Below are 12613 nucleotides of genomic sequence, written 5' to 3' on the forward strand. Positions count from 1 at the left end.
GTTCACTTCTGGTGTTTTGTATGTCATGTCAACAAACAAATTATGTGAAAAATGAGACGAAAAGTAGAAAAAGAAACGAAATTAATTGCAAAGCTATTAAGTAAAAAAAAAACACGACACAAAAGTACTTGTATAAAAGTAAACTGTGACAACACACTTCCCCAAAAGTAAACAAAATGAAATCAGTGCAACTAAAAATCAATGTCAACCTTCGGCAAGGCAAGTTAGTTAGCCGATGAGCCGCATAGCCCGACAGTGAAGTACTCGTAGCAGAGTTTAAAGCATCGAGCATGACAAGCTTTTAAGCAAGAAAATGAGTACAACGTGATCCATTCCAATAATAGCTTATTCAGAATTATAGACATACAGTTATAATTACGACATTAAATAATACTCATTGTGGAGGTATCAATATGTTCCACTCTACTCAGGTAATGCTTGGCTCAACTTCCTGTGGCATTCTTTGATTTCTCAGACATATAAATAAAAATTTTTCGAACTTCGTCCTCAATATGATATATTCCCGACGGTTTTAAATACATATACAGGTTCTCAGCATTCAAGAAACTTCACAGAGACAGAGAGTATATTATGAAACGTTAACTTTAATATGGGTCACAAGTCTTATCGCACCATTTACTTAGTAAATTTTGCTAAAAGCATACAACTTTTGGATTCTTCTAACTAAAATAAGGACCAATCACTTTTTTAAGAGTTATATGACAATAAATAGTTTGGTTATTGAAACTTCATGGAACTAAATGAGTTATTCGAGAGAATTGATATTTTGTCAATGAAAATCTGATCATATTTCTTGTATCTCACAACTGACTAGAGATTCAAGTAGCAAAGGTAAATTAAGAAATTCACTTTGGGCATTAAGTTTCTAACTAACAAATTGAGACAATTTTCTTCGACGATTAAGCAACGTGTACAAAATTCCCCAAAATTATCCGGAAATATCTGAAATATGGAATAAAATGAAAATCAATGGTGAGAGCCTCAACATCCATTAATATTTGTGACGTTGGAGAGGTTAAGTCTCTCTTTGGTAGTAATATTCAGAAAATAGAGTACTCGTACAGCTTTGATTTGCTCGAATTTCAAAAAATTGAACTTGTGAAACATTGCAGAGAGCAAAGAGCGCTGATATTGAGAGTATTCCGTTCATGCAAAATCCGTATATCCGCTTGCATTCTTGCTTTCCAAGACTCTTTTTGACCAGCATGCATGTTAATTCGCTTTTAAATCGCTTGCGACAATTTTATGTGAAAATCGACTAGACAAAATCTTCGATTAATTAAAAAATTAGATAAGAGTTGTCCATAAACTGCATAATTATCCAATAAAGTTTCAATGCAGCGCCATAAATTAAGTGATTTATATGCAGGCGAAGCTCATTAAACACACTTTTGCATATATCATGCAAAGCATTAAGCCATGGTGCTTAAAAACAAAAGCAATAACAACATTAAGCAGTTGAACTCAATACAAGAGATTTTGAGGATATTCAATTTGGCCAATATATTTTATTTATGTTGGGTGTTTGATTCGCCACTTTTTAATATTTTCAGTTTTGCTTTTATATATTTTATGTATGGCAACTCTGTCTTAAAATATGTTTAAATCCCATTTCTTTAAAGGCTTTCCGGTTGGCAATCAATATTTTTTAATTTTCAGTTCAGTTTTATTTTTTCGGCAGGTGGCAACTCTACTGAAAATTATGAAAATATGCCTCCAACTCTACTCGAAAACATAATTATATCCCAAAGCAAGAAAATCTTTGTTTGGCTATTTTATTTTGTTGACTATTTTATTATTTTTCAATAAGCGGCAACTCTCCTCGAAAATTAATATAAATTGAGAGAAAAGAGTTGTCGGTACATAATTCCAGCTTCTTTTTACGACTACCTTCGCTCAAACAACGCATAACTCCCAAATAGTATTCCTTGTAGACAGTTCGGCCATTCAGAAGGAATTCGGAGAACACCTCACCTCAATAATCGAAGAAAACTGCCAACATAGCTTTGATCTTTGACCTGCTTTGACGTGGTTTTTTCGGCTTCGGTTCACCTTTGCTACTATATTCGGTCGATTGATTGTGTGTCTCCGGCATTTCGGCATCAGAAATTTGATTCCGCATACAAAATTTATTGGAACTTCTTAGTTGATTAATTTTACTCAAACTTTTATTAAAAAGTCTTACTATTTTTTGCCCACAGCAGTATACTCATATTTGAACTCGCAATCCCGAATGTATAAATTAAACCGAAAATTCTACATATTTCCACTTCATTACATAATCGAATTCCATGAAATATGCCGATATTTTGCAAGCCAAAAAACTTTCGAAATTCAATTCTCGCATTTTAATGTAATTAAGAAAACTAATTAAGCAAACAAATCAACAAATCAAGGGATCCATCGAAGCAAACAAAATTCTTCTAGTCATCGCTTCCAAGATTTTTGAGTAACGGTGTTTGTATTAGGCACACGTGTTTCGCGCTCGTTGGGCATGGGGGGTATGGCGCATATTTCGCAAGATGATTTGAAATCGTGCCACCGCATTTGAATTGCTAATTGGCGAAAGACCAAAATATATAGTATCTTTTGATAGCGCTAGAATATCTAACAAATACTAATAACTTCTACATTTTATTTAAATTATTTTAATCACTAAAACCAAATTAGAAACAAGAAAGCACAAATTTATGTGCGGATTATTTTTAAAACCAAAATTCTTAAAAAAAAACAACTAGCAAAAAATATTTATACTATAAAAGTTTTGAAACGAAATTGTCAGCGTGTTTTTATATTCGTATATGTGTATATTTGCACAAATAATTAACAAGCGCTTTGAAGGCCACCGCTAGACAGGCTTAGACCAATGAGTTATGGCTGCTTCTTATTTAAACTTTCAAAACTAAAATTAATAGACGCTAATGATTTTCCGCTGAAATTAACAATGACAAAGCAAGTCACACGTTTTTCAAATATTATGTGCGAAATATTGAGTTGTCTTATATAGAAATATCTGTCCAAAACAGTTATTCTGTAAGACTCTTCTCTGAATATCCAAATATTGTTCACTTGCCAATTACAATAGAAGCAGTATCCTCCTATCCGCACAAAGAAAGTTCTGATGCCTCACGTTTCAACCTGGAGTCCTCCTAACATTCTCAGTATCACAATCAGCTGCGATAGATCAAGAAAAAGAAGAAACCACAAACAAAATGAGTGACAGAAATTGGTGTTTCTATAAACTTTACAAAAGCAGACCAATAGGGACAGCAAACGACGATTTCTCTTCAGTAAAGTATGCCATATCATCATGGAATGATATACGATCCAACAACGAGTCGAAACTATTAAAATTTACTACGAAAATTCGGAGTCAGTGACCTCAACTTTGAGAGCGCTACGTCTAATTTATGGTCGTCATAATCGTCCGGTCAGATCAACAATTGAGCGTCTTGTGCAAAAATTTGAATCCACAGGCACAGTACAAAATTTTACCGTGCCAGTATGACAAAGAAGTCCCCGTTGTGTTGAGATTATTGCTGCCGCTGGCGCATCAATTGAGGGAAACCCAAATCAGTCTCTCACAAGTCGTTCTCAAGCGTTAGACATCTCTGTGACGGCGTTATGGCAAATTTTTCGAAAGGATCTTGACCTACAACCTTACAAGATCCAGACCATCACCAACAGGTTGGCGCCACAAACCACACAGTGAACGTCACAATTGATTTATTGAAAACCAAGTTTGGTGAACGTATTATCTTACGAACTGGCCCAGTCAATTAGCCGCCAACTGACGTATCAAAATCAAGTTTTTGTAAGGAAACTCGGAATTGTGAAGCATATTAAAGCTTCGGTCCGAGGTTAATGTTTTTTCCTTGTTTTTACATGGGTTAAGTTAGACCGTAGGGCTGTTCCAACATCAATGAATCTAACTTGGACAGATATTCGCACTTTGTGTTACCAAAAAACTCCTAAATGTGGACCCCAGATCTTCAAAGTGCGTTGTGCTTACAACAAATTTATTAAGGCGGTTAAAATCAGTCCCAGAGACCACGCTAGGTTTCCCAAGAGTGTGTCTACCGACATATTTCAAATTCAGTCTGGTTGTTTGCTTTTTTAACTCTCTCTCTTTCTCTCGCATCATCTCTTTGGGTCTCAATTTATCTCTGATATGTTTTAAGTTTCCTGATTTTTTCCGTTATCTAAGAATACTACTTAGAATAAATACTTTTTATTCGGAATTTTAGGAGTAGAGAACTCATGACATTCTATCTCTACCTTTCACTCTATAAAGCATACTTAAAATGTGTAAAAGCAGAGATTTAACATAAAAAAAGAACGGATTCGTAAAAATCTCTTGTTCGTACATTTTTGCTACACATCCGCTATATTTAATTAAGAAGTCTTTTGATTTTGCAACAAGTCCATAAATTCTCCCGAAGAATACTGCTTTTGACGGTATATACAAGTACATACCTGTAGGTGTGCGTATATCAACTTTAGTCTTGTCCACGCCTAAAGCACACCAACCAACCTGATTTTAATTAATTAATCGAGCCTTAGCAGCTGTCAGCCGAGTGCCAACGGCAAATGGCCAACAGTAGCCGAATTGAGGACGCGCAGACGGTCTAATGTGAGTAAGCCATGATATTAAGTTTCCACAAATGAAACCCGTGTGATTTTGTTTTTTGGCTGCGAAATCTTGATAAGTTTAACAAAACGGTTCACATTTATACGCACAACAACAACAACAATACAAAATATAATTATCATTCTGTTATCTCTTTCAAGAAGACAGCCACAGTAGCTAGGAAGACTGAATGGGTATTTGTATAAAAAGTTGTTGAGCCGGGGATTTAAGGTGGGACAACTTGCCGGTTGAGATTTCACAATGAATATCCACTCAGTTAGAAAAATCGCTTATAAATACAAGCTATAAGTTCGGCGCAGTCATTATTACTTATATTTAAAAAACGCTGCGACACCTTACTTAAATGTAATTGTAATCTAAAAAAATTACAATTACACTTGCTTTAATCTTCAAAAAGTATTTCCGAATAATTTCTTTCTAGGACTCGATTAATAATCATTACGAATATTAGTTATAATGGCAATAGTAATCGTAAAATTTAATTACAAGAAGTACTCATGGTAATGAATTACGAAGAATTCAATGCTATAATCATTAATGAATATTTGTGAATAATTTCTTTGTCGTACTAGATTAATAATCATTGCGAATATTGGTTATAATGGCAATAGTAATCGTAAAATTTAATTACAAGCCGTGCTCATAGTAATTAATTACGAAGTAATTATATATATATAGTAATTACAATTCAAAGCTTCAAGTGTAATTGAAGTATCACTATTTCAGTAATCATTACCAAAGTAATTACGAATAATTTATTTGTTATCATCATCAACTGTAATCATTATCACGGTAATTGTGAGTGATTTATTTGCGTTGACGGTAACTTTACAGTAATCATATACTTTTTGATTAATTATTGCAGTAATTGTAATTTTAAAGGGATTCAAAATTTAAATTTGAATATATTTCAGTAATGATTATTAAATTAATGATTACAATTACAGTACATTACACTCATTACTGGAATTATGACGAAAGAAATAAATCTTTACAATTAAAATATTTTTATTTCAGTTTCAGTAATTATTATCATGGTAATTGTGTGTAATTTATTTGTGTTAACATAAACTTTACAGTAATTAAATGCTTTTATGTTAATTATTGCAGTAATTGTAATTGGAAAGGGATTCGAAATTTAAATTTGAATATATTTCAGTAATGATTATTAAAATAATGATTACAATTACAGTACATTGCACTCATTACAAAAATTATGACAAAAGCAGCAAATGTTTACAATTAAAATTAATAAAATTTGTAATTAAGAAATCTACACAATTTTGTAATGATTACATATCTTTTTCTTGTTTTTATATTCAAATATTTCTTATTTCAAAATAATGAACATTTCTAAATGCAGTAATTATAATTGAAATGTAATTTTATTGCAGTGTAATCAAAAGATAATCAATATTTTAAATGCTAAACTGCAGTAATTACAATAGAAATTTTATTGTACTGTAATCCAAATGTAATCGTAGCTCTAAGTGCTAAATTGCAATAATCACAATTGTAATGGTATACTAAATATAAATATTTATGATGGTAATTATAGTAATCGTGGTAAAATCAAAAGTAATTATGATTGATATTTTATTATACTGTTGGATAATCAAAATATAATTCCAATACTAAATGCTGAACTGTAGTAATTTAAATAGGAAAGTAATTTTATTGCTAGATAATCAAAATGTAATCAAACCGTAATCCAAACTATAAATGATAAATTGTAGTAATTATAATTGGAACTCATTTTATTCATGGTAATCAAAACTCTAAATGCTAAACTGCAGTAATTGTAATTGAAATTATTGAAAATTATGGTACTACTGGGTAATCTAAATGTAATCGTACTGTTAATGTTAAATAATAATAATTACAATTGTAATGGAATACTAAATATAAATATTTATGATGGTAATTATAGTAATCAAAGTAAAAACTACAGTAATTATGATTGTACTGTTGGATAATCAAAATATAATCTCAATTCTAAACTGTAGTAATTTAAATTATAAAGTAATTGTATTGCTAGATAATCAAAATGTAATCAAAACTTTAAATTTTGAACTGTAGTAATTATAATTTGAAGGAATTTATCTTTTTGATAAGTAATCAGAATGTAATCAATTTTATTGTACTGTTGGATAATATATAATTACAATTCTAAATGCGAATTATAATTTTAATGCCATTTATTGCTAGGTAATCACAATGTAATCATAACTCTAAATCCTAACCTATTGCCGGTAATCAAAATGTAATCGTAAATTAAATTTATTTTACCCTTTACAATGCGTCTTAAATGGAGTTTGCGTGAACTTCTTCTCAACTCTTCCAACCAGATTTATTTGTTATTCTTTTTTCCTTATCAGCTAAGTCAGTTTTGTTTCTCACATATTACTTTCACTTTTTACGCCACAAAAAATAAGATTTCAACTCAATCCCAGTCAAACACTTCACTTTATTAAGCTTCAGTTTCCGCTGGTCAACGGATTTGAAAACACAAACAAAAAGCAATCGATTTCCTCAAGTGCACAGTGAAAGTAATGATGATCCCAAGTACTTGTGTTAAAGTCTTTTGTTTTGTTAAACATTTTTCCCCATTTTTATCCCGCATTGAGGTACATTGAAAACGAAATGGGCTGTATGGACGTTTAATTATAATTCTTTTACAAATAACGCTGAATTATAACAAAAAAACATGGATTTATTTTGCTTCTCTCAGCTTTATTGAAAGAATAATAAAAATTTCAAGCACTCAAGAAATCAATAAAACCATGAGGCACCACAAGAAAGCCTAAAAATTAATTTATTAAAAGTCAAAAGCGAAAAATTAACTCGCTCAACGCTACAATTTAATTAGTGCAGCAACTCAACAAAAATAAAAACAAAAACAAGAACAAAAAACATATTCATTCAGTGCCTACAAAAGTTGAACAAATCGAAGACCCAGCACGCAGCAGCTTACCCGCAGCCAAGCAAAGCTAGGCGCACAAAAAACAAAGTTGTTTGGAAAAATGCTAAATAAGGCAGGCGCACGAAGCGTCAGCGGCTAGTGAGTTGTTAAGACAATAAGTACAGTAACAACAACAACACCGCAAAGCAGCACACAAATAAAGGCAATCAATGGCGGGAAACAGTAGACAATTTCGACAAGAGGTTGGCAATTTGGAGCGCTGAGTGGGCTAACAAAAGAATAAACGCTACAAAATTTGGCAAAAACTTGTTAATATAAGGCAAAGACTTAAGCACACAAACACTCAATTTGAAACTTTGACTATTTCGGCGTGCTAGCTTTCTATATGCATAATTTTTTGTTTGTTTTGTTTTTGTAAAGAAGCTCAGCAAAGTTGTAAATTATACATATATAGAGGCAACTATAAATATATTTAATACAATATACATATGTGCATGTGTGTGTGCCTGAAAAGTAGGTGAATGTAGCAGATGGTCAAGTCAGGTTTGCTGCTTAAGTCTTTTGTTTGCTAGTACTACAGTTGATATTTGGCGCAGAATGATATTAAATTAGTAAACTTTAGCACACAATTTTACTAAAGTTGAGCGAAAAATGGCTTAAGTAGGTGCTAGAGATTTAAATATTGTGTGAGAAATGGCAACACAGAAATTCAACTAATATTATTGCGTATTAAGTGGCACTCACGATTGCATTAAAATGCTTTGTGGCAACAAAAATCCAGTTCTTATGCTTTTCTTATGGAAATCAAACGCATTTGCGATATGAACTCCAAAATTTTTTTTTTTTTTTCTTTTTGTTTTTTTCTTTTTGTAACATATTTATGTGGACTTATTTGAGTACCTGCCCTTCACCAAGCAACTGCCATTCAGTTTCGTTTGTGATAAATTATGGCGTTGCGTTAATTTGCTATTCATTAACAATTCAATTGATTCGAAGCGTAAACAAAACGAGACATGAATAAATTGAATGCATATATTATACTCATATCGTATTCGAGTAGAATTAATTTGGTGATATGACCCGGGAAACGCATTTGTGTACGTTTATATTTATATGTATGTGTTTATATTTATATGTATGTATATGAGTGTGTGCATTTACAAATTCATTGAAAAAGAAGACAAAATGTTAACTTCGGCTGCACTGCAGTTAGAATAAACTTCACATATCAAGAAGTTTTACTGAAAATACTTGATTTTAGTCGTTCAGTTTGTATGGCAGCTATATGATATAGTGGTTCGATTCTTAAAATTTCTTCACATATTATAATGCTGCTTTTAATAATAATCCCTCCTAAATTTCGTGTAGATAACTCGTCAACTAAAAAAGTTGTTCATACAAGCACTTGTTTTTGATCGTTCAGTTTGTATGGCAGCTATATGGTATAGTAGTTTGTTTTGAAAAATTTCTGCAGATATTGTATAATTTCTTTAAACAATAGTTTATAGCAAATTTTGTAAAGATATTTATTCAAATAAAACAGTTTTTCATACAAGAACTTAATTTTCAACGTTCAGTTTGTATGGCAGCTATATGACGTAGTGGTTCGATTCTTAAAATTTTTTCACATATTATAACGTTACTTTGGATAATAATCCCTGCCGAATTTCGTGAAGGTAGCTCGTCAACTAAATAACTTGTTCATACAAGAACTTGATTTTTAACGTTCAGTTTGTATGACAGCTATATGCTATAGTGATCTGATTTGAAACAAATTGTCAGAAATTGTGTAATTACTTTAAAAAATTATTTATAGCAAATTTCGTAAACATATCTGTTCAAATAAATAAGTTTTTCATACAAGAACTTGATTTTTAACTTTCAGTATGTACGGCAGCTATAAGCTATAGTAGTCTGATTTGAAAAGTTTCTTCGGATATTATATAATTACTTTAGATAATAATTTTTACTAAATTTCGTAAACATATCTGTTCAAATAAATAAGTTTTTCATACAAGAACTTAATTTTGAGCGTTCAGTTTGTACAACAGCTATATGAAATAGTGGCGCAATATCATTGATTCCAACACATGAGCAGCTATTTAGTGAGAAATAAATTTGTGCAAAATTTCAATTCGATATCTCAAAAAATGAAGGATTAATTGGCGGTTATGTAGATGGGCTTGGCTAAGCTTGCCAATAATAGTACTACTTTTATTTTTATTTTAAACATTAGCATTGTTGTTTTTGTTAAAAATTTTTATTATAATTTATCATTTTATTTTATTATTTACTTATTTTTCCGATTCTTTTTTTATAAAGAAACCCAAAAGTGCTAATAAATGTACTAGATACTGATCAGTTCTCTTACAAGCGCGATTCACTGCTTGGTTAACTCACACTCTTGATAGCAACGTTATTGATTTTGTTACGTACTTGCACCAACGAATACAGTCAACTTATAGTCCATTTAAGACAGTCAAGTATAGCCAAATAAACTAATACCAAACTGGAGGAAATGTGGGTCAAAAAACTTGGAGTTATCGCCAGGTGTATTGAACTGAATAATTATACTCAAATATATTAAAAATACTTCACGGAGGAGTGATATATAAACCTTTAAAAAACTATTTAGCAAAGAAGAGTTGTTTCAAATTTAAGAAATGTGTTCATAGTACTTATTTCTTCCGCTTCAAATCTCAAAAGGTACATGAATACAAGCTTCAAATACTCCAAACCCATATACAAGTAGAAGTATAGCTCAGTGGTCAAAGAAACCTTTTGAGGTTCGGATTGCATTTGGAATGAGAAAAATGGAATGGAAGACTTCGGTTCGGTTAATTTAAGTGACTTTAACTTTAAATGAGTGACTTATCGGAATTAGAACTGACTAAACAGGGTTTAAAAAGATCTTTGTCTTTATTCCCAACGATCACTTTGTTTGGGAGCTTACAAACAATCTACAGAAAAAGTGTAAATGACAAACTTGTAAGAAATTTTATTTGCTATAAAAAAGATTTTTTGTCATTTTCATTTTTTCAGTAGCTCTTGTCATTTACGAGTTACAGCTCAATACAAAAAAACGCGAATTTCATGCAAATTTCAAGTTTAGATGCTCGTACTACCTCGCCGGCGAGAGTTACAACAAAGCGCTATGGAAAATCAACAACTCGACACAAAAATATATATTTCATACTATATAGTTATTAACAAACTGATAAAAACACAAACAAATATGTATTTTCTATTGCATTTCACGTACTGATCTACTCATCAATATAACTCACCTTTAGTAATTAATTCTGTACACACACACATGCGCATGCAAAAGTCAACAAACTGACACTTGTGTATATTCGTTATTATATTATTGTTGTTGTTGTTGTTTAAAAAAATTTGCATAATTTGCACCAAAACCAGTATATTTGCTTACAACAACTACGCCACTGCGCTTTAGATAATTAAAAACAAACTGAACTAAAAATATTTATGAAGTAATATAAAACACGGACTGTTGTTAATTCATACGAAAATAATTTGCAGCACTTTTTTGTTATAGTTAAACAAAAATAAATTTAAAAAATATTTACCAGCTGTTTTTGCCACAATTATTATGTAGTAAAACACAATTTTTTGATTTATTTGAAAATGCAATTATTTTCGAAAAATTTATTTTTTTAAATTATTTTCGAAATTATTTTTCACAAATACAATTATTTTCGAACTTTTTTTTATTTTATTTTCTTACAAATTTTATTTTAAAATGCAAAAATTTTTAATTTTTTTCGAAGTTCTTTTTCACAAATACAATTATTTTCGAAGAAGTTTTTATTTTATTTTTTTCCAAATTTTATTTGAAAGTATAATTATCTTCGAAAAAGTTATTTTTAAAATTTTATTCGTAATTTTATTTCACAAATGCAATTATATTCGAAATAGTTATTACAATTATTTTCGAAAAAGTTTTTATCTTATTTTTGTTTCAAATTTTATTTCAAAATGGAATTATTTTTCAAAAAATAGTTTTTTAAATTTTTTCGAATTTTTTTCGAAATTTGTTTTTCACAAATACAATTATTTTCGAATAATTTTTTTTTAATTTTATTTAAAAATGCAATTATTTTCGAAAAGTTATAATTTTTATTTTCGAAAAAAATATTTTTTAAATTTTTTATTTTTTATTTTTTAAATATTTTTTGATTTTTTTCACGAATGCAATTATTTTCGAAAAAGTATTTTTTTAATATTTTTCGTAATTTTTTTCAAATTATTTTCGAAAAAGTTATTTTTTAAACTTTTTTGGAATTTTTTTTCACGAATGCAATTATTTTCGAAAAAGTTGTTTTTTAAATTTTTTCACAAATACAATTATTTTCTACAGCGTTTTTTATATTATTTTTCAAAACGCAATTATTTTCGAAAAAGTTATTTTTTAATTATTTTCGAAATTTTTTTGGCACATACAATTATTTACGAAAAAGTTTTTTATTTCATTATTTTTCAAAATTTTATTTCAAAATGCAATTATTTTCGAAAAAGTTATTTTGTTTATTATTTTTCGAAATTTTATTCCACAAATGCAACTATTTTCGAAAAAGACATTCGCAGCCTTTGTTTACATTTATTTCACACTTTTCGTTTTTTTTTACTTCATCATTTTGTAGATTTTTGTATGTATGCACACATTCGCAAACATTTTTCACTAGGCAATCCACGAGATGAGCTATTTATTTGCGTTTTCGAACGGCATTAACGGCAACTTGCTGCCTGGAGTTGTGCAATATTTGTTCACTTGTTTCGTCAAAAGCGATAATGCACGAAAAGCTTCACAACACTTGTGTTGTTTTTGTTTTTCTATTTACGTTTTTTATTTGGAAAACTCGTCAACTATTTAAAGCAACCGTTATAACTTGCGAAAATATTATAATTATTTATTTTATTTATTGAATTTGTTTTTTTATAACGTTCGTTTGTTCGTTTTGTTGTAATGTTGTTTAGTTTTTATTGCATTAAATTGT

General features: G+C 29.9%; 1 protein-coding gene across 2 annotated transcripts in view; it reads right to left on the reverse strand.

Moving 5' to 3' along the window:
• LOC105224686 (uncharacterized) overlaps positions 1-11344 on the reverse strand; it is a 205781-nt gene extending 194437 nt beyond the window's left edge. Inside the window, exon 1 of one of the 2 annotated variants that reach the window (XM_049452488.1) lies at positions 11186-11344. The gene's annotated coding sequence lies outside the window, so the exon portion shown is untranslated. The other variant, XM_011202840.4, reaches the window with a different exon arrangement.
• Between the last annotated feature and the right edge of the window lie 1269 nt (positions 11345-12613).

This window comes from Bactrocera dorsalis, chromosome 3, assembly GCF_023373825.1.
Source record: "Bactrocera dorsalis isolate Fly_Bdor chromosome 3, ASM2337382v1, whole genome shotgun sequence".
Taxonomy (NCBI): Eukaryota; Metazoa; Arthropoda; class Insecta; order Diptera; family Tephritidae; genus Bactrocera; species Bactrocera dorsalis.